Genomic DNA, 25,880 nt, shown 5'->3' with positions numbered 1-25,880 from the left:
CATGAGTTGATAATTGTTGAAGCTAGACAATGGCTACATAAGGAATTCATTATTCTATTTCCTCTATTTTTTGTATGCTTAAAAGTTTCCAAAATAAGAAGTTGTTGTTGTTTTTTCTTTGTTTTGTTTTGTTTTTGAGAAGGAGTCTTGCTGTCACCAGGCTGGAGTGCAGTGGTGTGATCTCAGCTTACTGCAACCTCCACCTTCCGGGTTGAAGCAAGTCTTCTGCCTCAGCCTTCCGAGTAGCTGGGACTACAGGTGTGTGCCACCACGCCCAGTTAATTTGTGTTTATGTGTGTTTTTTTAGCGGAGATGGGGTTTTACTGAGTTGGCCAGGATAGTCTCAATCTCTTGACCTCATGGTCCCGCCTGCCCCAGCCTCCCAAAGTGCTGGTGTTAGAGGTGTAAGCCACCTCGCCCAGCCCAAAATAAGAAGTTTGTTAGAATGCTCAATCCAAGATATGAATCAACAATTTAGTGCTCATTTAAAGATAGAACATCTTTTTCCCACTACAGCGTGCAGTTCTTGGCTGTCTGCTTTTGGGGAGACGTGTGTGACCATCTGTCCCACCTCTTGCCCATCACCACCACCTCTCCCTTGCTGACCGTTGCTTCCCAAGGCCAATACCAGAGGGCAGAGGAGACATGAGGGCATTAGACAGCTCTTACTTACTGGGTGGCCTTGGGCTCCCACCCTGGCTGGTTTTAAAGCTGGCTTTTCTAGGTTTTGATCACTTTGCTTGTGTTAATGGGTCTAATTCTGTCCTCCCAAAAGACATTTTTTTTTTTTTTTAAGACAAAGTCTCGCTCTGTTGCCCAGGCTGGAGTGCAGTGGCATGATCTCGGTTCACTGCAACCTCTGCCTCCCAGGTTCCAGAGATTCTCCTGCCTCAGCCTTCTAAGTAGCTGGAATTACAGGTGCCCACCACCACTCCTGGCTAATTTTTGGTATTTTTAGTACAGATGAAATTTCACCATGTTGGCCAGGCTGGCCTTGAACCCCTGACGTCAGGTGATCCACCTGCCTCAGCCTCCCAAAGTGCTGGGATTGCAGGTGTGAGCCACTGTGCTTTCACATTTTAAAATTTGGCCAAATGCACTCTTAACACGGGTAATTCACCTTGTATTCTCTCTCATTGGCAATGTGTTAGGGCGTTCTTTTACTCTAGTCTCACAACTCAAGGTACTCCTCTACTTCCCAATGTAATGTTCCAAATTGCTATGAACTCATATCAACTAACTAAATAGACTGCATACAGGTGAATTTCTTCACCTGGATATTGTCAGCTGATACTCAGTATTCATTGCCTCTTCATTTTAGTGCACCTTCCAGTGTGGCAGAAATTGGAAAGCTTTACAACAAATAAACTATATTTTGACACTTTCCTGCAGCTAAGGTTCTGGATGCAAGTTAGGCCCTGCCATGAGATGCTTCATTGGAAAGTGGAAGGTAGAAATGAGGTGGAAGCATTTTTCTCTTGCTCTTTTGACTGTTTTCTGATGTCACATATGGCCATAGGATGGAGCTCCTCACACCCCCCAGAAGTGGTCCAGTGTGCAGTCTCTCCAGATTTGTGGGTGGTAAGGGGCATTTGCTGTGGTGCCAGTGAAGCCCAGATACCAGCTCCTTGATCTTGGATCTTATCTGCACTAGCATTATCTTGGACTGTGATCTCTGGACTCAGTAATTCCAGTGGCAATCTCTTGGTATTCCAGCTCCCTGGCTGGGACAGTTGTAATAGCTTCTCTGGTGAGTCAGTTCTGCAGTGTTCTGGGGATAACTCCTGGAAACCTAGCATATAGCCTAGTTCTGCCAAATTTATAAACATCCAATTCCTGTATTAAATCCCATTCTGCATAAAATCCCTAGGGCGGTATCTGCTTCCTGCAATTGAACCCTACCTGATACAGGCTTGTATCCGTGATTATGAGTCTTCTAATTTTACCTCTCAATTAGAGGCAATGGCCCTGCTTAGCCATAGTAGATGTCCTCAGCTCCCTTGTTGGTAGACCAGGAGGAGAAATTCTTGGTATTCAGCATAATGGATTTCCACAAAAAAAGTGCTTACTGAGCCTCAGGTACTGGAACTAACAGATGAAAGAGACAATATCATGTTGTGAGTAAACAGAACTTCAGGCTTACATTCTGTATCCCATATTCTGTTTGTGGCTATGTCCCTTACTAGCAAAATGACCTTCATGAAATCCCTAACTATTTCTGGGACTGAATCTCCTTGATTTTAAAATAATGGGTGCCAGGCTGGGTATAGTAGACCACATCTGTAATCCCAGTGCTTTGAAATGGTGGAACAGGTGGATCGCTGAAGGTTAGGAATTTGAAGCTACAGTGAGCTATGATCACGCCACTGCACTCCAGCCTGGGAAACAGAGCAAGACTCTGTCTCTAAAAAATAAAGTAAAATAAAATAAGGGATTTAAGATGACTTTTAAGGTCTACTTTAGCTCCAAGATTCTGTGGTCCTGTGAAATCACTATTACAAACCTAAGCATGAAATGGTTAAACGTTAAATAATGTCATGGTTCACTAAACACTAAAACTCTTGCAAATGACAGGTTTGTTCCTCTTCCCCCTTGCTCTGCTAGTCAGTCTTGAGGCATTATGGTTTCTCCTCTTCTATCTGCTTGCTTTTGTTCCATCTTCCATTAATGGCAAATTGACATAAAATTGCAGTTCCGGAGAAGTAGCGGTGTTGCTATGGAAACAGCCTTGATTCATTGATGTAAACATTAAGCTGTTGATGCTCATCCCTGAGGTGCTGGCAAAAAGAAAAAAACACAAAATAAATGTTATAGTAAGAATGACATTTTGTTTTCAGAGAAGGTGGCCCACACTCTGAAGGTATATGTAGCACATTCTTACCAGGATTCGGATCTACCCTAGGCCTAATGATGCTCCCTGCCTCACAATGTCTGATGTGATGCAGTGAGAATGAAATGTGGTATGAGTCTGACTCCCCTGCATTTGTATTACAAGGAAATCCCAGAACTCATTGTGATTAACATAAAACAAAAATACTTCCCTTTTAGGCTGATTGGTTGTGGCTCAAAATTGTCCCCTTTAGGGGCTTAACGAAATTTTATTTTTTTCCCTTCAAACTGAATATCTCATTTACTTTTGGAAAGATTTACTATTTTAGGACCTTTCTTTTTTCTTTTGGGGGAGTGTCTAAAATTGTTTTTTAAACAAAAATTGTGTATTCCAATAATTAAAATCATTTTACACATAAAAAAATAGCACTCTGACTAAACAGGATTTATTAGCTAGCAGGACACCTTAGGCCAGCTTGGTTTCACTCCAGATTTTGTTGTCATCCCACCAACTTCTTCCTTCACCAACATGCAAGTTCTTTTCCTTCTGTCACAGCCAGACAGGCAGAGGGGAGAGGCAGGTGCAGCCCTCATCATCAGTGGTTCTCAATTCTTTGATGTGAACTGGACAGCACAGGCATTACGCTTGATCTAGTCTCTTTGCATTGTACGAAGTTAAACAGCAAAACAAAATAAAATATGAAGGCAATACCTGTGGAATACATACTGCACACTGGCATGTATGCCTCATTGCGATTTGCCTGCTTGCTTCTGTTCTGTGGTTTCTTTGGAAGGCAGCAGATTTTTCTCTTGTGTTTCTGTATTCTTCAGTTTCAACTTATTGAATTTCTTGATTTCAGCCATGGCAGGTTTGCCAGGTGTGGACGAAGTAGAGTGAAACACAAGAGTAAATGGAATCTTGCTCTTTTCTATTTCCCTTTCTTGGCCTTTTCTATTTCCCTTTCCCCTTCCTTCCTTCCTTCCTCCCTCCCTCCCTCTCCCTCCCTCTCCTTCCCTCCCCTTCCTTCTCTTTCCCTCCCACTCTTTTTCCTTCCCTCTTCCTTCCCTCCCTCCCTCCCTCCTTCCTTCTTTCTCTCTTTCTTCTTTCTCCCTTTCTCTCTTTCTCTTTCTCTCCCTCTTTCTTTCTCTCCCTCTTTCTTTCTTTCTTTCTTTCTTTCTTTCTTTCTTTCTTTCTTTCTTTCTTTCTTTCTTTCTTCTTTCTTTCTTTCTTTCTTTCTCTTGCTTTCTTGCTTTCTTTCTTTTTTCTTTCTCTTTCTTTTTCCTTCCTTCCTGCCTGCCTGCCTTCTTTCGTTCCTTAGCTTTATTGAAGTATAATGTATATACAATAAAATCCACTCACTTTAAGAGTACTGTTTGATGAATTTGGATGATTTATGCAGTCATTTAACTTCCACCAACATTGAGGTACAGAAGGGTTCCATCACCCTAAAAAGAACCTTTTGTGTTTTCCCATAGATCCCCTTCACGTTCAGCCCCAGTCCCAGATAACCATAAATCTGATTTCTGTCACTATGGTTTTACCTTTAGTAGAATTTTATGTAAATGGAATCATACAGTGTGTAATCTTCATGTTTCACTTAAAATTGATTTCTTTGATATTCGTCCATATTGCTGTATAAATGATTTCATTCTTTTTTCTTGCTATATAATATTCTGTAAAATGGATATACCAAAATTTGTTTATTCACTTACCAGTTGATAGAAATTTGGCTTGTTGGCAGTTTCTGGCTATTGTAAATAATGTTGCTACATACAAGACTTTGTATGGACATGTGTGGTTGTTTCTCTTGAGTAACTACCTTGAAGTTGGATTGTTGGGTTGTATGGTAAGTGCGTAAAGTTTCATAACTAAGAATCTGCCATACTGTTTCCAGAGTGGCTATACCAATTTGCATTCCCACTTGCAATGTATGAGGGTTCCAGCTGCTTCACATCCTTGCCAACACTGGGTATGTTCTCCCAATTTCTGTACTAATTTCTTGGTGGACTAGCACCAATTTATAGACCATACTTTACGTAAGACTACTCCAACCCATTCATAAAAATATGGCCACAGTCCCAAATGTCATCTAATAAAGAACTAGGCATTCTGACTATTGCTGACCAGAACAACAGGTTCTAATGCAATACTCCCCCTGAATCAAGAAAATGAATATGACATAAGTGTAGCTCTATGGCGTTTTTATGGATTCTACTTTTAATCAACACTGGGGTATACTTTTTGTTTGAGAAGCGCTATGAGTTTTCTTTCTTAAATAATAGAAAAGAAATGTAATATCTATTTCTAAAAAATGAATACAAATCTAGTTCTGACAGACCTTGTGGCATTGAAAGCATGTCCATTGGCATAGTTTCTGGCCTCTTTAGCAGTGCCTGGATTGAGCTTGGTTGAGCTTGTCTATAATGGGTAAACACACAGACAGACTCAGGAGCAGAGGCAGTGACACATGTATTGGATAAGGCAGATGAAGTCAAGGGCATGCATCTTGAGCTAGAGTGGGAAAAAAGACCAACTTGAACACTAATTAGGAGCCATGGGGAATGGAACATATTGCTGGAAGGAACAGCTGTAGCAACTTTTCTAACTCAGGTAAGTTTCTCAAAATTTGGTGACAGGAAGGAAGAAAAACAATTGATCTGAGATGTCAGCATAGCCTGTTAGCTTTTCAATTTTCTGCCCCGTAGAGGCAAACATGAGTCACTGCACAGCCAGATGAATAAAGTGCCACACAGTTATGTGCGTAGATTAAAATCTGGATGCAAGAACTCCAAGGACAGGCTGACTCAGTTGCTTATTTGTGACTAATGAGCACATTCAAATAGAATATTCAGAAATCCACAAAACACACTTATGTCTAATCACTTATAGAGGGTAGGTTGGAACTGAGTGGGGTTATTTTGCTAAATGATACAGAAGAAATTCTATTAAAAGACGAATTCTGCTGGGTGTGGTGGCTCATGCCTATAATCCTAACATTTTGGGAGGCTGAGGTGGGCAGATCACTTGAGGTCAGGAGTTTGAGACCGGCCTGGCCAACATGGTGAAACCCTGTCTCTACTAAAAATAGAAAAATCAGCCCGGCATGGTGGCGGACACCTGTAATTCCAGCTACTCAGGAGGCTCAGGCAGGAGAAACACTTGAACCTGGGAGGCGGACGTTGCAGTGAGCCGAGATCACACCACTACACTCCAGCGTGGGCAACAAAGTGAGACTTCATTTCAAAAAAAAAAAGATTAATTCACTATGGAGAAATTGCAGTATACTCAGAATAAAAGTAGCCATAAAGTGTGGGAGATCCTGTTGAGATAACACTGCCACCTTGCTAGTGGGTTATTTTTAGCAACATATGCTGGACTGGGATACAGTTATTGGAGACACCTAGAATTAGACCTGTATTAGAACAGGACACACATTTTTTCACACACAAAAAAAGTTTTTGGGAAGTTTATATTGAAGAGTTATTTTGGGTAAGAGAGGCTTATAAAAAGTAAAGTATTATCATTTAAAATTTTGAAACTCTTCTCTTTTCCCCTTTGGTATAATTAGTTTTAAGTGCATTTACAGTGGCTACAATAATTAAAACGTACTTGTCTTTTTTGAGAGGTCGAGGCGGGTGGATCAGTTGAGGTCAGGAGCCTGGCCAACATGGTGAAACCCCGTCTCTACTAAAAATACAAAAATTAGCCGGGTGTGGTGGCACGTGTTTGTAGTCCCAGCTACTTGGAAAGGTCTCAGCTGAGGCAGGAGAATCACTCGAACCTGAGAGGCGGAGGCTGCAGTGAGCCGAGATCGCACCATTGCACTCCAGCCTGGGGCAACAGAGGGAGACACTATCTCAAAAAANAAAAAAAAAAAAAAAGAGTACTTATCTTTAAGGCATAAAATACCAGTTAAAAATATCCAGGTTTATGACTAGGGAAGCAAAGCACTGTTGGATGCTTTATATAGTTTATATACATTAAAATTTATTGCATACTCATTGCGTCAGCAAGTATGAGGTCTTCTCTAAAGGGCTGATGTAAATGTAGTACATCATTTAAGTATGAAAATAATCAGTGAACATCTGGGTTAAGGGGGCCGGGCTGCTAGGCAGAGAGATGTCTGACTCACCTCCCTGCTCCTCAACATGCATGCTTTCCAAAATGATTCATGAAAGCTTTTCATAGAATCAGCTGCCAATTGCAACTGCCCAGGCAGGAAACACTTTAGTCAACTATCTGTCACACACCAGGAGAAGTTTTATTAACCTGTGTCTAAGGGGCTCCACATATCCTGAGACCCAAGAGATTTGGAGCCTTCGTTGTTGAGCAGCTCTCAGTTACTTCTCCATTGCACAGAAACAGCTCCAGGAGGTAGCCCTGGTCATTTCACCCCAAATCAATACCTGCCTCTCTGCTTCTGCTCAAGAGCTACAATGGACTGCAGTACACTTGGAGGAAGACGCGGTTGATCAGGAACCCACTGCACCCAGGAACAGGAACGTAATACAGGTGCAAAACCAGGAAAGGTGTGGGGACTAATTGTCACCAGAGGTTTCAGTTTTTCTAGATGCTTTTTCTAACAGGCAATGAACTACAAACTGCTTCAAGGTATTCTAGAAAAAACACTCTACCTGGCCCAACAAGTAGATGGTTAAATTATTTTTCTCCCAAATCGTTAACCACCTATTAAGATACTAAATTATTACATCTCCTAAGGTCTGCTACCTACCTTCCTCCATTTGGGAGAAAAATAATTTAGATCATACATCAACATAAATTCCAAATGAACTAAAGAATTAGTTGTAAATAATTAAGCTATAAAATAAGGAAGAATAAGTAGCTGACTGAGTTTGGGATGGGGTAAGGACTTTTCAGGCATACAAATCAAGAAAATATTACAAAAGATAAATTAGTAATAGATTTGGCTACATAAAACATTTATTACACCTGTATATGTGTTTTAAAACCATAACCAACAGAATAAAAATAAAAAATATAAAAATGAGTAAATATTTACAAAATTATTACAGAAGTGAGTTCATGGCCTTATTATAGAAAGATTCCCTCCTCTCAATTTAAAATTAACAAGGCCTAGGAAAACATAATTCATATATAAATTTAATATTTTATGAAAATAGCAAATAACATTAAGATGTCCACCCTCCCTAGAAACTAAACCAATTTAAATGAAAATAAAACTGTTTCTTTTTAATTGTCAAAGAGCAATGGTTTTTTTAGAACAATAATATACAAACATAGCTAGGTAAAGACCCTCTAAATATTAGGTAGAGAAATTTGTCTATATTTGTCTAAATTTATTTTATTTTAGTAAATTTTTATCTATATCCTCATGAATGAGTCAAACATTCAGTAATTTATATATAAAAATATTCATCCATTATCAAAAGTTTGAAATGACTCAAATGCCCAACAGAAAAGAAATCGTATATAAGAACACATATGAAATACAAATTTAACTATTTTTAATTTTAAATTTAATTTTTAAAAATGTTAATAGTTATTTGAAATTATAATTAGCGATATGAGCAATATTCAGAGTGCACTTTGTGGAGTGTCATAAACACTTTATTTCAAAATGAAAAGAGTTCCTTATATTTTTGACAATAAAATTAGAATGTAAAAGTTAAATTTGAAAAGTAACACAGAAAGCTCAAAGGAAAAAGTAAAAGTTAATCAAAACATCATCTCTAAGTGATAAAATATGTTAAATTAATGAATAGCCTTTTGTATAGTTTTCTGTGCATACACAGATGTACACTCTCATGCACAAATCTACAAAGTGTTATTTTTATGAGCTACAGCATACTCATCCTGAATTTAACTAATTTCCTTTCCTTCAAGATATTTATTTATATCTTTTAAAGTGAAAATTATACACCCCATCACCATTTGTAATGATTGCACAGTATTCTATTGTATATTTGCTCCAAAATTCAGTTAACTAGTTTTCCACTGATGTATACATTTAATAAGTAAACAGGACCCAGGAGATGCAGCTGGATGGAAAGCTCAGCTTTTATGAGAGAATCAGAGTTCCCCTGCTAGTCTCTTTTCTAAAGCTGCAAATATGGTGACAACCTTGTTTGTCGCTAATAAGCTCTAAGCACCCAAGGACTAGGCACGCAAGCATGTTCCATACCACCTGTGCAAGAAATTGTCTGACCACGTCAACTGTAAGCTCCTGGCAACTCTTTAAGAAACAGGATTCAAGCTGCAAGCTTGAGGGGAATCTCGTTCCTTTGGGAAGCTGAGTTTTTCTGGTTCCAGTCCACCCATGCCAGGCAACCTGAGCACATAGTCATTGACTGAATAATCCTGCCCTTCTCTCTCCCCAGGAACATTGTCCTGAAGACTCAGAGGAAGATCACACCTCTGATAAAAACCTGCTTTTGGAAAAATTTAAAATGTTAGTTACTAAAAGGTCACTTCTAGGGCTAGAGGCTGAGCTTGTCTTGTTTCTTCCTTTTCCATCTGGAGTTACCTTGCAACAAACTCATTGGTCTATTCCATGGGCTTGGCTCAGCCTGGCTTGCAAATTACTTCCTGCAAAATCCTATTTTGCACATTTGCACCTTATCCTTAACCCTACTTCCCCATTGTACTTCTGCTATTACAATCCTAATTCTTCCTAGTCCCTGCCCACAATACCTAACTAGGGAGAACGTGGCATAATGCAGAAACACACAAAGCAAAGCACGTGGACATTTTCCAAAATATTTTTCTTACGGCAGCCACGCATAAGTTCATATTCTTCAAAAAATAAATTTGCAACATGTTTTTAAGTGATTGGTATTGTTATAAAGCATTTAAATAACAGTAGAATCACTTTAAAACTAACACCACCTATGAGATCCAATTGTCAGAGGTGTTTGAACCACAGAAACTCCTCTTGAATAAGGGCTGGGTAAAATGAGGCTGAGACCTACTGGACTGTATTCCCAGATGGTTAAGACATTCTGCGTCACAGGATAAGATAGGAGTGCGACACAACATACAGTTCATAAAGACCTTGCTGATAAAATAGCGTGCAGTAAAGAAACTGGCTAAAACACACCAAAACCAAGATGGTGACAAGAGTGACCTCCGATCATCCATACTGCTACACTCCCAGCAGCGCCAGGACAGTTTACAAATGCCATGGCAAGTTTAAGAAGTTACCCCTGTATGGTCTAAAAAGGGGAGGTATGAATAATCCACCCCTTGTTTAACAAATGATCAAGAAATAACCATAAAAATAGGCAACCAGCAACCCTTGGGGCTGCCCTGTCTATGGAGTAGCCATTCTTTTACTTTCCTAACAAACTTGCTTTCACTTTACTCTGTGGACTTGCCCTGAATTCTTTCTTGTATGAGATCTAAAAACCCTCTCTTGGAGTCTGGATTAAGATACCTTTCCAGTAACACAGCTACACCCTGCTTTAAAAATTGTAATGGCTTCTCAAGGCCAACACTGTAAGGGACTAAGCTCTTATCCTGTGTGGTATAAAACTTTATAATCTGACCCAGGGACCCCCCTTTCCTCATTTTTCACCATCCCTTACTGTGTTTGCTGTAGAAAACAGTTACTGTAACTAACTTGTCATCATTTCCCTCAAATGGCTGATGGTATTTTATCACTCTGTGACTCAGCTCAGATTTTTGCTTTTGCCTAGAAAAGGGCTTCCCAATCCTGCTGGCTCATTAGAATCACCTGGTGACATTTTCAAAATGTTTACTTGTTTATCTTTCACATTTTTAAAATTTTGAAATGATTTTAGATTTACAAAAGAGTCGTAAAGACAGCACATAGAGATCCTGTCTATTCTTCATTAGCTTCTGCTAATGTTAACATTTTACCTAACTGTGGCACATTTATCAAAACTAAGAAAATCAACATTGACACTTTAATAACTAAACTACAGACTTCCTTTGGATTTCACCAGTTTTTCCACCAATGTCCTTTGTTCAAAGATCCAAACAAGGAAATAATATTTGTATTTAATTGACGTGTCTCCTTAGACTTCTCCAATCTGTGAAAAATTCTTTTTCCTTGTTTTTCAAGATCTTGGCACTTTGAAAGCGCACTGTTCAGGTATTTTGTAGAATGTCTCTCAGGTGTGTCTGATATTTTTGTATGATCAAGCTGAGGTTATGGATTTGGAGGAAGAATACCTCAGAGGTCAGTGCCCTTCATCCTGCATCCTATCAGGGGGCACATGATGTCACCAGGCGTTATCCCGGGTTATATTAGCCTTGATCACTTAAGCGGTCAAGGTGGTTTCTGCCAGGTTTCTTCAGTGCAAAGTTATGTTTTCCTTTTTCATATATATTAGTCAACAAATCACTAAGTCCAGACCATACTCAAGGGCAAGGGAATGAAGTTTCACCTTTTGGAGAGAGAACTACCTATCTATAAAAATGACCATGACATGTGTTAAAACTACCACACTAACTAAAAATATCTTGAAGGAGATACTTTGAGGCTATGCAACCATCCTGTTTTTCTTTAAAGTTTTGCCCACAAATTTTAATATTTAATATGTTAATTGTTATACTGGTGTTCTAAAGGTGATTTCTTTATTTTCCTCATTTCTTCTACATTCATTAACTGGAATTCCTACTGTTTTTACTACACAGTTCTATGGGTTTTGACAAGTCCATACAATCATGAACCCATCACCACAATCAAGATATGGAATACTTCCATTGTCCCTAAATGTACCCTCAAGTCCCTCCGTAGCAACCTGATCTATTTGCTGTCTATATAGTCTTACTTTTTCAGAATAACATCTAAATGAAATCATCTGTTACATAGCCTTTGAGTTTGCCTGCTTTCACTCAACATAATGCACGAGAGTCATCCATGTTACTGCGTATATCAATAGTTCATTCATATTTAGCAAAGTAGTATTCCATGTGTAGATATAGTTTTTAAAAAAATCTGTCCTCCAATGGATGTACATTTGGGTTCTTTCCAGTTTTTGGCAATAACACATAATGATGCTATAAATATTCACAGGTGTGTTTTCATTTAAACATAAATTTTCTCTCTCTTCTTTCTTTTTTTACAAATAGCCCTTGCTTAGGATTGCTGGGTAACAATGGTCCCCCAAGATGTCTACATTCTAATTTTCTAATTGCCAAACCTGTGAAGATGTTACCTTACATGGCAAAGGGGAATTGAGTTTGAGGATGGAGTTGAGTTAAGGTAGCTAGTCAGCTGACCTTAAAATAGGGAGATTATCCTGGATTATTTGGTGGGCCCAATTTAATCATATGGGTCCTTCCTTAAAAGCATAGTAGTCAGAGAGATAGGGATACAATGAGATGTTGCTAAGTCACATCATGAGTTACTTTTCTTACATTTGTAGAGGTCAGAATCCTAAAATTAAGGTGTTGGTAAGGCTCCATTCCTCCTTCAGGCTGTGGGGGAGAACCGGTTTTCTTGCTTTTTCCAGTTTCTAGAGGTACCCACATTCCTTGGGCTGTGGCCTCTTCCTCCATCATAAAAACACGTCATCACTCCAACCTCTGTTCCGTAGTCATTGCCTTGCCTCTCCCTGTCTCCATCATCCCATTGCCTTCTGTCTTCCACTCTAAAAATCCCTGTGGTCACATTGAGCCCACCAGGATAATGCAGGATAATCTCATCTTAGGATCCTTAACTTATCTGCATAGTCCCTTTTGCCATAGAAGATAATGAATTCACATGTCTCAGAGGTTACTACATGAGCATTTTAGAGGGCCATTGTTCAGTCTAACACAATAGCATTTAAAAAAAAAAAGCAAAAACCAAAAAGCACAAGAGTATTAGGATGATCATCTCATTCTGGTTTGCCTGAAACTTTTGAGTTTTAGCACTGGAAGTCTTGCATCCCTCGGTCTGGGGCACAGTGATGGTTGCTCATTCTACCTGGTAGACACAACAAATGTTTAATAAAATGAACAAATGAACAGCAAATAGATTATGAACTTACTAACCTAGATCTTAGCATGCCATTTTGGATAGCACTTTCTGCTTTCACTAGGTAAATGCTAACATTACCAAAGATCCTCCGCCAGTTATATGGATTCATTATCTGAGGCTTGAGGAATCCCAGAATTGGGAGAAAAAAATTCAGGTTATTTGGAGCAAAAAGGACATGCATTTCCCTTGTTGCTCTGGTGACACAAATGTCTTAGGCCCAGGCAACTTCATCTTTGATATGAAAGGGAGTGATTGAGAATATAATTTTAAAAATATGAAATCTAAAACACATGTTTGAGGGTTGAAGAAAGCGAAAAAAGTACATAAGAGGAATGTAGGTTTCTGGCACAGCCTGGGGTTTCCTTTGAGGATGATAACCTTAGAAGTCTGGAATCAGTTTCCTCATCTGTTAGGTGGGGGTGGGCCTGCCCATCCTTAACTCACAGAGTTGCTGAGAAGAACAAATGAGATCCCACATTAGGAGCACTCTGATGGGGAGAGAGCCTGTAGTAAGATAATTTGCCTCTTTTTGCCTCAGTTTCCAACCCACCAATGAGGTTTCATTCATTCAACAGATACTTATTAAGCATCTTCCATGTGCTAACATTCATTTTGCACTAGAATACAGCAGTGAATACAAAATCTCTGTTCTTACAACAGTTATATTCTGGGACTAGGGACAAATAAATATACATTGGGATGATAAGTGCTAAGCATAAGAATTTAAAAAAATAAAAGAGAAAGAAAGAGAGTCAATGGGGGAGAGAGAGAGAGTTTTGTTTGGTTTGGTTTTTGTTTTTGAGATGCAGTCTCATTCTGTTATCAGTGGCATGATCCTGGCTCACTGCAACCTCCGCCTCCCAGATTCAAGCGATTCTCCTGCTGTGCATCTTGAGTAGCCAATATTACAGGCATGCACCACCATGCCTGGCCAATTTTTGTATTTGTAATAGAAACTCGAGTTCATCATGTTGGTCAGGCTGGTCTTGAACTCCTGACCTCAAGAGATCTGCCCAAAGTGCTGGGATTATAGGACTTTGTGAGCCACTGTGCCAGGCTGGGAGAGTGTTATTTTAATGAAGGTAGTCAGAGGAGGTGACATTTGAGTAGAGACTTGAGTGAAATCAGGGCAAGAACCGTGAGGATGACTGGGACAAGACAGTTTCAGACAGAGGAAAGACCAAAGTATGTGCAAAAGCCCTGTGGTAGGGAGTGGTTGTATTTAAGAAACCATAAGCAGGCCTGGGCCGCTGACACACAACAAGCAAAGAAGGAGGCAGGTGACAAAATCAGAGAGGAAGACAGACGTAGAACAATGGTGATGGCTGCATAGCCTGTGGAAAGAAAAACTTTGCATCTTAACTCAGCCAGGTGAAAGTCTACCAGAAGGTTCTGAGCAGAGGAGAAATCTGATTAAACTTTCCTTTTAGAAGGATCGCTCCAGCCAATATCAGAAGATAGACATCAAGGACAAAGGTGGGAGCAAAGAGATCAGATGGGAGCCCCTTGCAATAATGTTAGGGTGGAGTGAGGTGGCAGAGGTGGTGGTGGTGAACAGTGGTTGCATTCAGATTATATTTTGGAGATACAGAGAACTTTCTGATTGATTGGATGTGGGCAGAGATGCCGGATAAAATAAAGCACCTGTTTTCTACTTTTATTTGATAAATCTGCCAACCCTAGCTGTGGGGACAGAGAATAGAAGAATCAAGAGACTCCCATGTTTTCAGCCTGAATAACCGAAAGAACAGTGTTACCATTTTCTCAGAGGGAGACAATTTAGTGGTGGGGGAAGGGGTGTAGTTCAAGGGTTTGATCTTAGATATGGTAAGTTTGAGATACATTTGGTAATTGTAGATGACATTTGAGGCTACAAGACTGAATCAGTTCCCCCAGGAAATGAATATAATTATCAAAGAAAAGAGGCCCAGGGGCCTGGCAGTGTTCAGAGGAAACAGTCAAGGGGACGGAACTCATAGGCTTTAATTCATATAGCTGTTGAGCAGTAAATGAATAAACACATGTAACGTACTTAAAACGAGCACCTAGCAACCTTTTAATCAATGGGAACCAGCTTTCCTTCTTTCCTTTTTTCTTTATTTATTTGATTTTCTAAGGATTTGAATGAGAAATAATGCAGTTTATAATTACAAGATTTACTAATTCAATCAACATGTGGTTCGTCTACTGTCCGCTAGGTATTGTGCTGTGTACCTGGGAAACAGCAGTGAAAAACAGACAAAGTTCTCGGCCCCATGGAACTTATTCTAGGAGAGAGGGGACAGATGATCAACAAGATAAATAAGTCAATTACATGGTATAGCATGTGGGGATGAGAACTATAGCTGCAAACAAAGTGCTGGGGTAGGGGTGAGGAGGAGCCATTTAAAATCTGATGTTCATGAGAGGAACTGATGAGATGCAAAGGTGAGGGAGAACATCAAATGGGGGACTAGAATTCCTGGTGGGGGGAACAGCAAGTGCAAAGGCCCTGGGGTGGAGGCCCTGCCTGGTGTGTCCAAGGCAGAGCAAGTAGGAGAGTGACTTGATTAGGGAGAGGGGAGGGGAAGAGCAGCAGGCAATGGGGTCAGAGTGATAGCAACGCAGATCCTGTGTGGCCTTATAGACATTGTCATGACTTTGGTTTTTACTCCCAGGGAGTAGGAGCCAGTAGAGGCTGATTGACCTTTACCCCCTTCTCATTTTATAAGAATTTTTGTTGGCTGGGCACAGTGTCTCATGCCTATAATCCCAGCTCTTTGGGAGGCGAGATGGGCAGATCACTTGAGGTCAGGAGTCTGAGACCAGCCTGAGCAACATGGTGAGCTCCATCTCTACTGAAAAAAAAGAAAAAGAAAAAGATCCAGGCATGGTGGCATGTGCCTGTAATCCCAGGCTACTCGAGAGGCTGAGGCTGGAAAATCGCTTGAACACGGGAGGCAGAGGTTGCAGTGAGCCGAGATCACGCCACTGTACTCCAGCCAGCGGGTCGACAGAGCAAAACACAACCTAAAAAAAAAAAAAAAAAAAAGAATTTTTGTCATCTGCCAAACCTATTTTTAAAAAAAACGCTAAAAGCAGAATACTATTTATATTCAAGGTCACTAAAAGCAAACACTGGAGAACAATTGGGAATGATTCAGCATTAGGAATTTAAAAATTCATTCATTCCTTCATTCAACAGGCATTTATTGACTCCAAGAAACAGAAAACATGTCTTACAACATTGTCTAAGAAAAGTAACTGGCCCCAGGATTAAATGCTTAATATTTATGTGACAATTATAATGTTATGCCCTGGATTAATGTCAATTTACAGAAATACTGCCCAAATAGGAATTCCAGAGTTCAATTTACAGACGAGGAAATTCAGGCCAGAAATGTCAGACAACTTCCTGGATATCAGTGGCGGAGAAAGTGGTGCTAGTGTCTCCGTTGCCACAGAGGGATCTACAGACCAAGGAACACCTCTCTTTCTGTACCTCCATTAGCACCTGATACAGTGTTGGGTAAAATAATATGGCTGGACTAAAACAGTGCAGGCAGATTCTCACAGTGTTCTGCTATTAATCAGAAAAGCTCATGTGAACAAGCCATATCCTCCCTTCTTCCCTTTGTATCCAAATGCAGAAAGTGGTCTCTGTAGGAATTCAACCTCATTGTCATTGCTCCACTGACCCATTCAGCCTCTGGGGTCTGGTGCAACCCAAGGAGTATCCCACCCCGCTGCCAACATTATGGAAAAGCTTCTGAGTCCGGAACAAGGGATTTAACTCCCTGGCCTCATGTTTTATATCCTGAAAATGAGAAGCTTAAAAGGAGTACATGATCTCTGAGGATCTTTTCAGCTTGGGAATTTTAGGATTCCATTGAGATAGTTGCTTGAGATTTAGTGCACAAAAGAGAAAGAGGTGAGGAAAAGTTGGCTCCTTTCTGTTTTCACGTTCTTTGCTATGTGGCTAAAGCTGGTGCCTGAAATGTAAATACTGCGTCTCCTGACCCTTTAAAAAAATCTCTCTCTCTGTCTCTTCTTTAACCTCTCTCCTTTTTAATGTCTTTTGTTTTCTCTGATTCACAGTCAACTTTGGTTTTCTATTAAACTTTTAAAAGGCTTGAGCCAACCTTTCTTGTAAATTGTTGTGACCAGGGCGCAGCGTGGGAAGAAAGAAGAGAAAAGTTCTTGTTTCCACATGAATCACCACGGAGCAGCATCTGTCCTCAATTTTGACAAAGCAAATGAAAGGGGAAAAGCGTTCTTATTGACTGGAAGAAAACAGAGACAGCAAAGCCCAGAAGCTTCTCTTTGGTCAGCCTCGCAATTGTATTTCCCCCACTTTGCTGTCCTCCCAAGGGCTAGACATCCAACACTCCTACCGAGGTTCTCACGACATTGACAGTTTAGCTGGAAACCCAAGACCCACTCCTGCTTTCCCATGGGATTTCTCACTGCCTTACCATGAACTGTCCATCCTGCAGCCCATGAGGGCATGTCAGACCCAGAGAGAATAAGAGAAGGCCATGCAGCTGGTGCCAGGCAACATGTCTGCTCCCAGTGGACCCCAGTGGCCAGGCTTGGCCAGCCAGGCTGTGAAATCAGAGACAGCCAGCCCTCCAGAGCACAGAGACTCTCGGCCACTCTGACTTCATTAGCATGCAACTAGGGCACGGAGGCCTTGCCAGGGACTGTTGCAAGCAAGTTTGCTCAGGGAGACAGCTGGAAAGATGGACTGATGCCTTGAGTTTCTTGGTTCTTTTTGTTTCTTTTCATTTTGTCTTCTTTCTCAGCATCTTTCTGTCCCCTTTCCCTTCCTCACTTTGTCTTATCTTCCTTTTTCTCTGCGTTTCCCTTTCTCTTTCTTCCTCCAACCTACCACTCTCTCACTTCTCTCCCTCCATGTGCTCCCCATCTCTCCCTTCTCTCTCTATTCCCTCTTCCCCTTCTCTTTCTTTCTCTCTCTTACCTTTTCCTTACATGGAGGGTTTACCCAAGAGTTGCTCAATGATTTGTCAGTCAGCTGCTGATGCACCAGGTGACCAGATAGGTGAACCCATCTCAATGAATTTTCAACATGGACACTTAGCAATCGCTGCCTGGAAGCCTGGAGGTGGTGCAAAACATTTTCTTGATGCTTGTTCCTGCAAAAGACATTAAAAAAAAAATAATTCAGCTAAACTCATGAGTCAGCTGAATTATTGTCTTTGGGTTTTCTCTCTGTCATTGTTTGTTTCTCTCTCTATTAATCTTTTTCTCTCAACTTCTCTCTCATATCCTAGTGAGAAATTAGAGAGCTTAATTTCAAGCATCACAGTTAATTTGAAGTGAAACATTATGGGATTGTCGTTAAACCAGGACTGAATTTCACTGGGATTTAGAAAAAGAAAGTTACTCAATAACTTCTATTTCCTTAACATACCTAAGTGTTTTGTACTTTGGTAGAAGAGAAGTGACCCCTCTCTTCACTCAGGTAGGGAGTACCAAAAAACCAGAGCTCCAGTGAAGTTCATGTACAAGGAATTTTTCACACGACTAACAGATGAATTTTCTTTCCAAGTAGAGCCAAACGCCGGGTCCAGGGTGCTAGGCTATTAACACAAACACAATGAGGAAGGCTTCTCTTCTCCCCATACCAGGAAAGAGGACAGCCATAAATATGTCCTGTGGGGTCCAACAGGGCCCCTGTGGGGCTAGATGGGAGAAAGAACCCTTTCTGTGCCTCCCAGGCCAGTTGGCAGCTACACAGAAGGCTACTTCTCCTCAGGGCCATAGAGAGACAGGCCCTGAGGCAGCAGCCTTTGAGAGACCATCATGGCAACTTGGAAGTTCATACAGTCCATTCTTAACCTCTTTCTTATCCTCAGGCCAGGCCTCTGGCCCAGAGATTCTCACACTTAGTTCAAAGATTACTGGACTCCACCCGCACATCCAGGTGAGGATCTTTTGGGGGTGGGGGTGGAGGGGGAGACTCTGGCTTTCTTTTTGTGATTTTACACAAGAGACTTCTATTGTCCAGTTTAATAAACTTCAATGCTATTTCATTTAAAGCAGCTTATCTTTTTTTTTGGTTATTTTATGATAAATGTTGACATTTAATTGAGTTTAATAGTCTCAAAAACCACAATGGTGGAGGTGGTATTTTGTTTTCACTGTTGAGGGAAAATAGGGCTCAACATGGCCAGGCACGGTGGCTCATACCTGTAATCCCAGAACTTTGGGAGGCCAAGGTGGGTGGATCACCTGAGGTCAGGTGTTCAAGACCAGCCTGGCCAACATGCTGAAATCCTGTCTGTACTAAAAAATTAGTGGGGCATGGTGGTGGGCACCTGTTATCCCAGCTAGAATCGCTTGAATGTGGGAGGCAGAGATTGCAGTGAGCTGAGATCATGCCACTATACTCCAGCCTGGGAGACCATGGGAGACTCAATCTAAAAAAAAAAAAAAAAAAAAAAAAGAGCTGAACACAGTTCAGGGACTGGAAATGTCAAGACTCTTTCCACTTAAAAAATGAAGGATTAGGGAATTCTGTATTTATTATAAATAGATGTGGATCTTATACATTCTGTCCACTTTAACTGTAGAAATAAAAGTACGTCTCTCTAAAACATGCACTCTGGTCCAACTTTAAATTTATGAAACCCTTCTCTTACATCATTTCTGAATATCTTAGCATCTACTCAAAATCACGAAAAAGTAAGTATTACTCCTACTAAAATCTGGTGTCCGAACTGTACAAACTGCATCTCTGTAGCTTTCTAGTTTCCTTTGTGTATTGTGGAAAAAGTGTGATTAACAGCTTTGGAGCGAGGGTTAGAATCCCAGTCCCACTCAGTACTTCATCCCCCAGTGCCTCACTCAATATTACAATATGTGAGGATTAAACAAGATCATGACAAAGTGCTTTGCCGGGCACGGGGACTGCCAGGCCATAGGAGAACAATATAGTTACAAAACCAAGCAGCATTACCTTCCTCTGTGCTGTTGACGACCTGGGCTGGAGATCTTACTCTAGCAAACCACTAGGTGGCACTAATTTGGGGACTCCTTCGTTTGTCACCTGAAAGCATCCCAGAATTTATCACCATTCCATCTCCTCAACGCTTGCCTAAGTGTTGGTGACTCAGTCCGTGGATCTAAGTGTTGGTGACTCAGTCTGTGGATTTCACTCCTACTGGCTTAAGCCCAGTCATTTTGGGATGAATAATTGGCACTGCCATTACTCTAGCAACAAGGCACACATTCCATGTAGACCTGCAGGTAATATGGAATGCAGTCCGCGGGAAGAGACAGGTATAAAGAATAGGAAAGAGACAAGGAGAGTGAAAAAGAAGCAAAAAAGGAAGGATCCCTCCGAAGAGAAAAAGAGTGAGAGTGATGGGCAGAGGACAGAAGAGCAAGACTGAGGTGGGAGGGCGGGGAGGAAGGGGAAGTAGGTTAATATTCAACTAAAAAAAGGAGAGCTTTATTTTCATTTCTCATGCTAAGGAACAAACAAAAACACTGAAAGAGAGACTGCCTTTTCTTTGCAAACAAAGAGGCTTTAAGGGCTGTGTCCACAGAGCAGATGAAGGCACTGGCTGCCCAGCTTGTGAATGCCAGAGATAAACAAACCACACCCAGTTACTTTCAACCAACCAAGATACCTTCTCTGCCCTGTATTGCGGTGGTAGGATGGCCCAGAACACAGCGTAGGGCCACTAAAAGTTCTGGAGTATGAGGGAAGGTACCTGTCCTTGCTGTTCTTCACTCTGAAAATGCTGAGGCAGAAGCGATTCATGGAAAATGAAAACTTTTTAGGCTCAAGGTTAATTCTTAAAGATAGCAAGCTGTCTATCTCTGGGAGGATACAGACCAAGGATACGACTGCCTATTAGGATGATGGTGGAGGGGGGGTGTCCTGCACTGAGCAAGGGGGTCTCCCAGACTGTCAGGGTACTTTCTGAAGCTACCTTGTCCTTTTTTCTTTTTCCTTTTCTTTGAGATGGAGTTTTGCTCTTGTTACCCAGGCTGGAGTGCAATGGTGTGATCTTGGCTCACTGCAACCTCCACTTCCTGGCTTCAAGTGATTCTCCTGCCTCAGTCTCCCAAGTAGCTGTGATTACAGGCCCTTGCCACCATGCCCTGCTAATTTTTGTATTTTTAGTGGAGACAGGGTTTCACCATGTTGACCAGATGGTATCAATTACTTGATCTCATGATCTGCCTGCCTCTGCCTCCCAAAGTGCTGAGATCACAGGCGTGAGCCACGGTGCCCAGCCTACCTTGTTTCTTATAAAAAAAAACAGGCCCAGCTGTGACAAGCTTCCTGGCTGTCTTTACCCAAACCCCATTCACTTGATGGTCTGAATTTGGGGCTACAGGTAGGTACAGGGAGAAGAGGCTGTGGCTACTTAAGGTAAGAAATAAACATTCTTGCCTCTTAAGCCAACACCTGCAGATTTCACCTCAGTGCTGGAGTGGGAGAGGAGAGGTTAGACGTTCACAGCATGGGCCACAGAAGGCAAAAACTGAAAGGAAGCCAACCTTCCAAAACTTGCCACTTTGAAAATGTGATACCCTTGCAACCACCTAACTAAATACCTGCAGTTAACTCAGTCTAAAAGCATGAACTACCGTATTCTTCTGAGACTGGGGGAAAATATGCCTCACTGTACCAGTGCATGAATAATCAAAGCACTCCTTTCCTTCCATGTTATCCTCCCCTTTCTATTGATGTTATTGTTTTCACGTGCATTTATTGTCTTGAAAGCCTCATAACTCATTGCTTTAGAATGTTTAAGGAGCCAGAAGCCAGACAGTCTGGGTCTGAATATTAACCTCATGGCCTTGGGTAACTGACATTCTCTCCCGACCTCAGTTTCTTCATCTGTAAGGTGGAGCCAAGTTAGGTACCTACCTCAGAAAGCACCTGTATAAATGAAGTGGGATCATATAAAGAGCTTACTCCAGGGCCTGACACCATGCTATTAGTGATACAATATAAAAAAAGCTTCTTTTGCCTGTCTACAATAATTCAGGAGGAGCCTAGGCCATGAACATGTGAATTAGTTTGTATGCTTTCTTGTAGAGGTCAATTTACTATTAGTTTCAAAAAGCAATTTGCAAAGCCAAGATGAGAAATTGTTTAGTGTGATAAAACCTGACTCAAGACCTACAAAAAGTGCTGAGTGAGTTGGAAGCTGAAGCACACACAAGAAAAGAAACAACTGCCACCTCATAACCACAGACACCAGCAAAGCCCGAGGCATGCAAGTTTACTTTACAATTGCCCTATGCTAAGTAGCCAAGCTTTCCAAGAAAAGACTTAGCAGGAACTCTTGATACCACCATATCAGAGTAACCTGGAAGGAATTGAAAAGATCTCACTCAGATTGCCAGTCAGATAATTCTTTGAAGAAAACGACCAAACTTTAAGTCAATTTTTGCACTAGTTCCCACAATAAAATATAATCTCATTTTAGAAGGTTTTAGATAACGCTTTGTAAGTTGATTTGGAAATGAAGTTCACGTTTCATCTTCTGGTCCAACCGAAGACAACTCCAGAAAATACTTACTGGTGGCCAACCTCCAGTTGGTTCTTGCTCCTTCAAACTTGTTGAAGATATTCCCCACACTGTCGAGACAAGCAGGACGCATTTTATTTTTAGTGCACAGAAATTCTTTCACTGTCAAAATGGTTCATGGACACCAACATGATGTGTGTGGTTTGTACTTTTCCAGCAGCTCCAGGTTTCTTAACAGAACCGCTTCTTTCCCTTGTGTTAGCGTGGGTCCTTTGAGAGAACAGGACCCAAGAAACTGGGCAAAGCCAGTCACCAGTCTTATTCCTCTGATCACAATAATTGACCTGGAGACGGCTAAATGATCTGTTTGTAACCACGGAGACAGAATAAGACTTTGGTGAGAAGCCTGGGAAAGAGGCAGGCTGCCTCCTGCTGCTCAGATGTTAGAGATGAGAGCTGGAAGCTCCTGCAGCCTCTCTCTGAGCCTAGAAAGGAGCTGCTCTGGAAGCTGAGCTGAGAGATGGAGAAAGACTGGTTCCCGGTGCATCACTAGAGGCATCTTTTTCCCTAGACTTTTCATTTAAATGAAATAATCACCTTTTCATGTGTGAATCCAGTTTGAGTTGGGGGTTCTACCACTTGTCACCAAGATATCAATGCCTGCCACACAGGATTGTTGTGTAGATGTAATGAAAGAATCCACAAGGCAACACCTAGCACAGCACCTGGTGTAGGATATGCTATGAGCTCCACCCATGTGTGCCAGCAGCTGCAGCCTTGGGAGGGGCCTCACTAGGAGGGGAGCTAGGATGCTCCAGGAAAGGCACCAAGCTAGATCTGAAGGCCTAAAGGTTTGGGAAGGGCACGGAAACATGCAGAAGAGGAGAAAAAAGGGATGGGAGTTTCAGGCATGAATGTATAATGAAAACTTGGGGTACACTGAATAGACAGACCAATGAATAGGATGAGGACTCGTGGACAGGAAAATGGTCACCTAGCTGGCCACGCCAAGACCTCGATTACTGCAGATCTAGGGTGCAGCTAAAGAGCTTGGACTTTGCCTGCAAGACCCAGAGAAATATTGCTGCCTGGCTTGACCTGACATATCAGTATTATTAATCTGACACTTCCCTGGCTGCACTCAATGACTTGTCAGGGAGGCCATTTCCAAGGCTCCTGCAGTGATGAAGGCCAGACATAACCCAGGCCTGACCCAGAGAGAGGGAAGTGGATGGAAGGGGAGGCCAGCCATGGTGCAAATGCCGTGTTCTCTCGCTGTGTACTTAATTTGGCTCATGACCTCTTCCGGGCAGGGAATGAAATACTAGCCTCGAAACACCAGATCCCTTATTAGCCTTTGTCCCTGGGCAAGAAGAATGGAGATTCCGTGGCATTTGCTTTGTTTGGCTTGTTGAGTGATTATCAGTTTTCTGTTTCTATTCTCTCACCACACCCTCTGACTCACCCTGTGTGCTATAGGCGTGGACTTCTTTTCAGAGCTTTATAGCAAATTTCTTTTTCTTCTGTGAATATCTTTTTAAAGAATGCATTCAACATAATTGTAAAAACACTCTGCTGATGTGAAAAATGCTCCACATATGCAGTTAAGAAGGGCTTATTTTGAAAAGAAGTCCAAAGCTAGGAACATAAAGGCAAGTGTTTTGCATTATAAGAATGGACATGGTTAATGTTAGTGTCATCTTGGCTGGGCCATAGTACCTAGATCTTTGGTCAAACGTCACAGATGTTTCTACGCAGGTATTTTTCAGATGGGACTTTGAGTAAAGCAGATTACCATCCATAATGTGGCTGTGCCTTATCTAATCGGTTGAAGCCAATAAGAAAAAAAGATTGACCTCCCACTAAAAGGAGAGAAATTTGTCAGCAGACTGCTTTTGCATCAAAGCTAGAGCTCTTCCCTGGGCCTCCTGCCTGCCAGCTCACGCTGCAGAATTTGGACTTGCCGGTTGTCACGCTCGTGTAAACCAATTCTTTAAAATAAATCTCTTTATCTCTTTGCATATTTATACACACACACACACACACACGTTATTTATGTACACACACACATTTATACACACATTATATACATGCTATTGATTCTGTTTCTCTGAAAAACCCTGATTAATACGAGAATAAATTTTTAAAAATTCCTACAAACATTTTGATTGGGAAATCAATGACTCAAACAGCCCTACCCCCACCAAAAAGTAGGAATAACAGAATAGAGAGTTCTCTTTGCCATCCTTAATTGTGATTTTTGCTTTCATTTTGACATTTGTTATGTAAGAGATTTTCGTCAATTTCCAAGAATAGCTTTTCAAATTTAAAATTCATGTTCTTATTTATTATTTTCTAATAGTAGAGAATATAGAGTGTATGCTTTCTGCTTTATGAAAATTTTAAGAATTTTTCTTATGGACTCGTAGAAAACTCATGTTAAAATTTTTGTAATGTCTCATAAATATTTGAATGAATAGTATATTCTCTCTTTGTAAGGTAGGGAGTTTGATAGCATAGAAAATTGTATACATCTACCAGATTATTCAAATACTCAATGACCTTTTTAAATGTGTCTAGTAAATTGTCAAATATGGAAAGTGATATACTGAAATAACCTCTATAATAGTCATACTCTGATTTCTTATATATATGAACTCTTTGGCTTTATACATGTTGATACTGTGTTATTCTACAGATAAAGATTCTTGGATACATGGGCATATTCTTCTATAATATAATTTAGAAATATTAATATGACCCTGCTTCATATATTTTTTACTTTGAATTCGATCTTGTTTGGAATTAACATTCTCCTTCATGTAGTTAACTTTGTTCTCTAAAAAATTTTTCTTCTGTTTCATTTTGTTTCAAGCCTCTTATAAGCAGGAACTGTGATTGTATTTTAAAACTCTTTGTTATTTAACTCTCAGAGTTTAATTCATTTATACTTATTTTTGCACTTAGTATGATTAGTTTTATTTCTGTCATATTCTTTTGTGATTTTTGTTATTTAGGCTTCTTTACTGTTTATGGTTGTTTTTCTATATAAACTATGTTTTGTTTGTTTTTAAAATATAAATGAACATTTAAAAATTGTGGTAGTTTTAGTAATATTATTTAATCCATAGTTTTATGAATGATTAATTACTTTTGAAGTGATGTTTTTGACACTGTCTCTGTTGAGACACACCATTTTATACCTTCCTACTTCACTGTATCTTCTCCCTCATGTTTTCTGTGTTTATATATTTGGCCTCTCACCCTAGGCCACTGTGTAGATGCACCTTGTGTTCTAACCCCGGGGCTCGCTGCCAGTCTTCAATGTACTCTCCTCCTTCCCTAGTCAGGGCCTCTGTGGAGTTGGATCCTTTCTTATTGGGATGCTTTCCACTCCTGTTCTCCTTCTGTTCCATCAGTGGGCTCTCATAGCACCTCTTACTTTCCTTGATAGCATTTATCACAGTTTAAAAAAATTACACATCAATTTGATTCATACTTATATACCGTATGAGGGCAGATATCATGTCTGGATTGCTTACCATGGTAACTCCAGCTCTAGGCAGAGTAGCTGGCACATCAG

At 40.7% G+C, this 25,880-nt stretch overlaps 1 long non-coding RNA gene across 1 annotated transcript; it reads left to right on the top strand.

The window, feature by feature from the left end:
• The first annotated feature begins 227 nt into the window (after positions 1-227).
• LOC119470950 lies at positions 228-17,552 on the top strand. The gene is made up of 3 exons (XR_005199936.1): positions 228-258; positions 1,322-2,114; positions 16,947-17,552. It is a non-coding gene; the product is annotated as an uncharacterized LOC119470950 (long non-coding RNA).
• Positions 17,553-25,880: the final 8,328 nt, after the last annotated feature.

This window comes from Cebus imitator, unplaced genomic scaffold (assembly GCF_001604975.1).
Source record: "Cebus imitator isolate Cc_AM_T3 unplaced genomic scaffold, Cebus_imitator-1.0 Scaffold45, whole genome shotgun sequence".
Classification (NCBI taxonomy): Eukaryota; Metazoa; Chordata; class Mammalia; order Primates; family Cebidae; genus Cebus; species Cebus imitator.
Note: the sequence above shows the minus strand (reverse complement) of the source record. Positions and strands in the feature narration are given on the sequence as shown.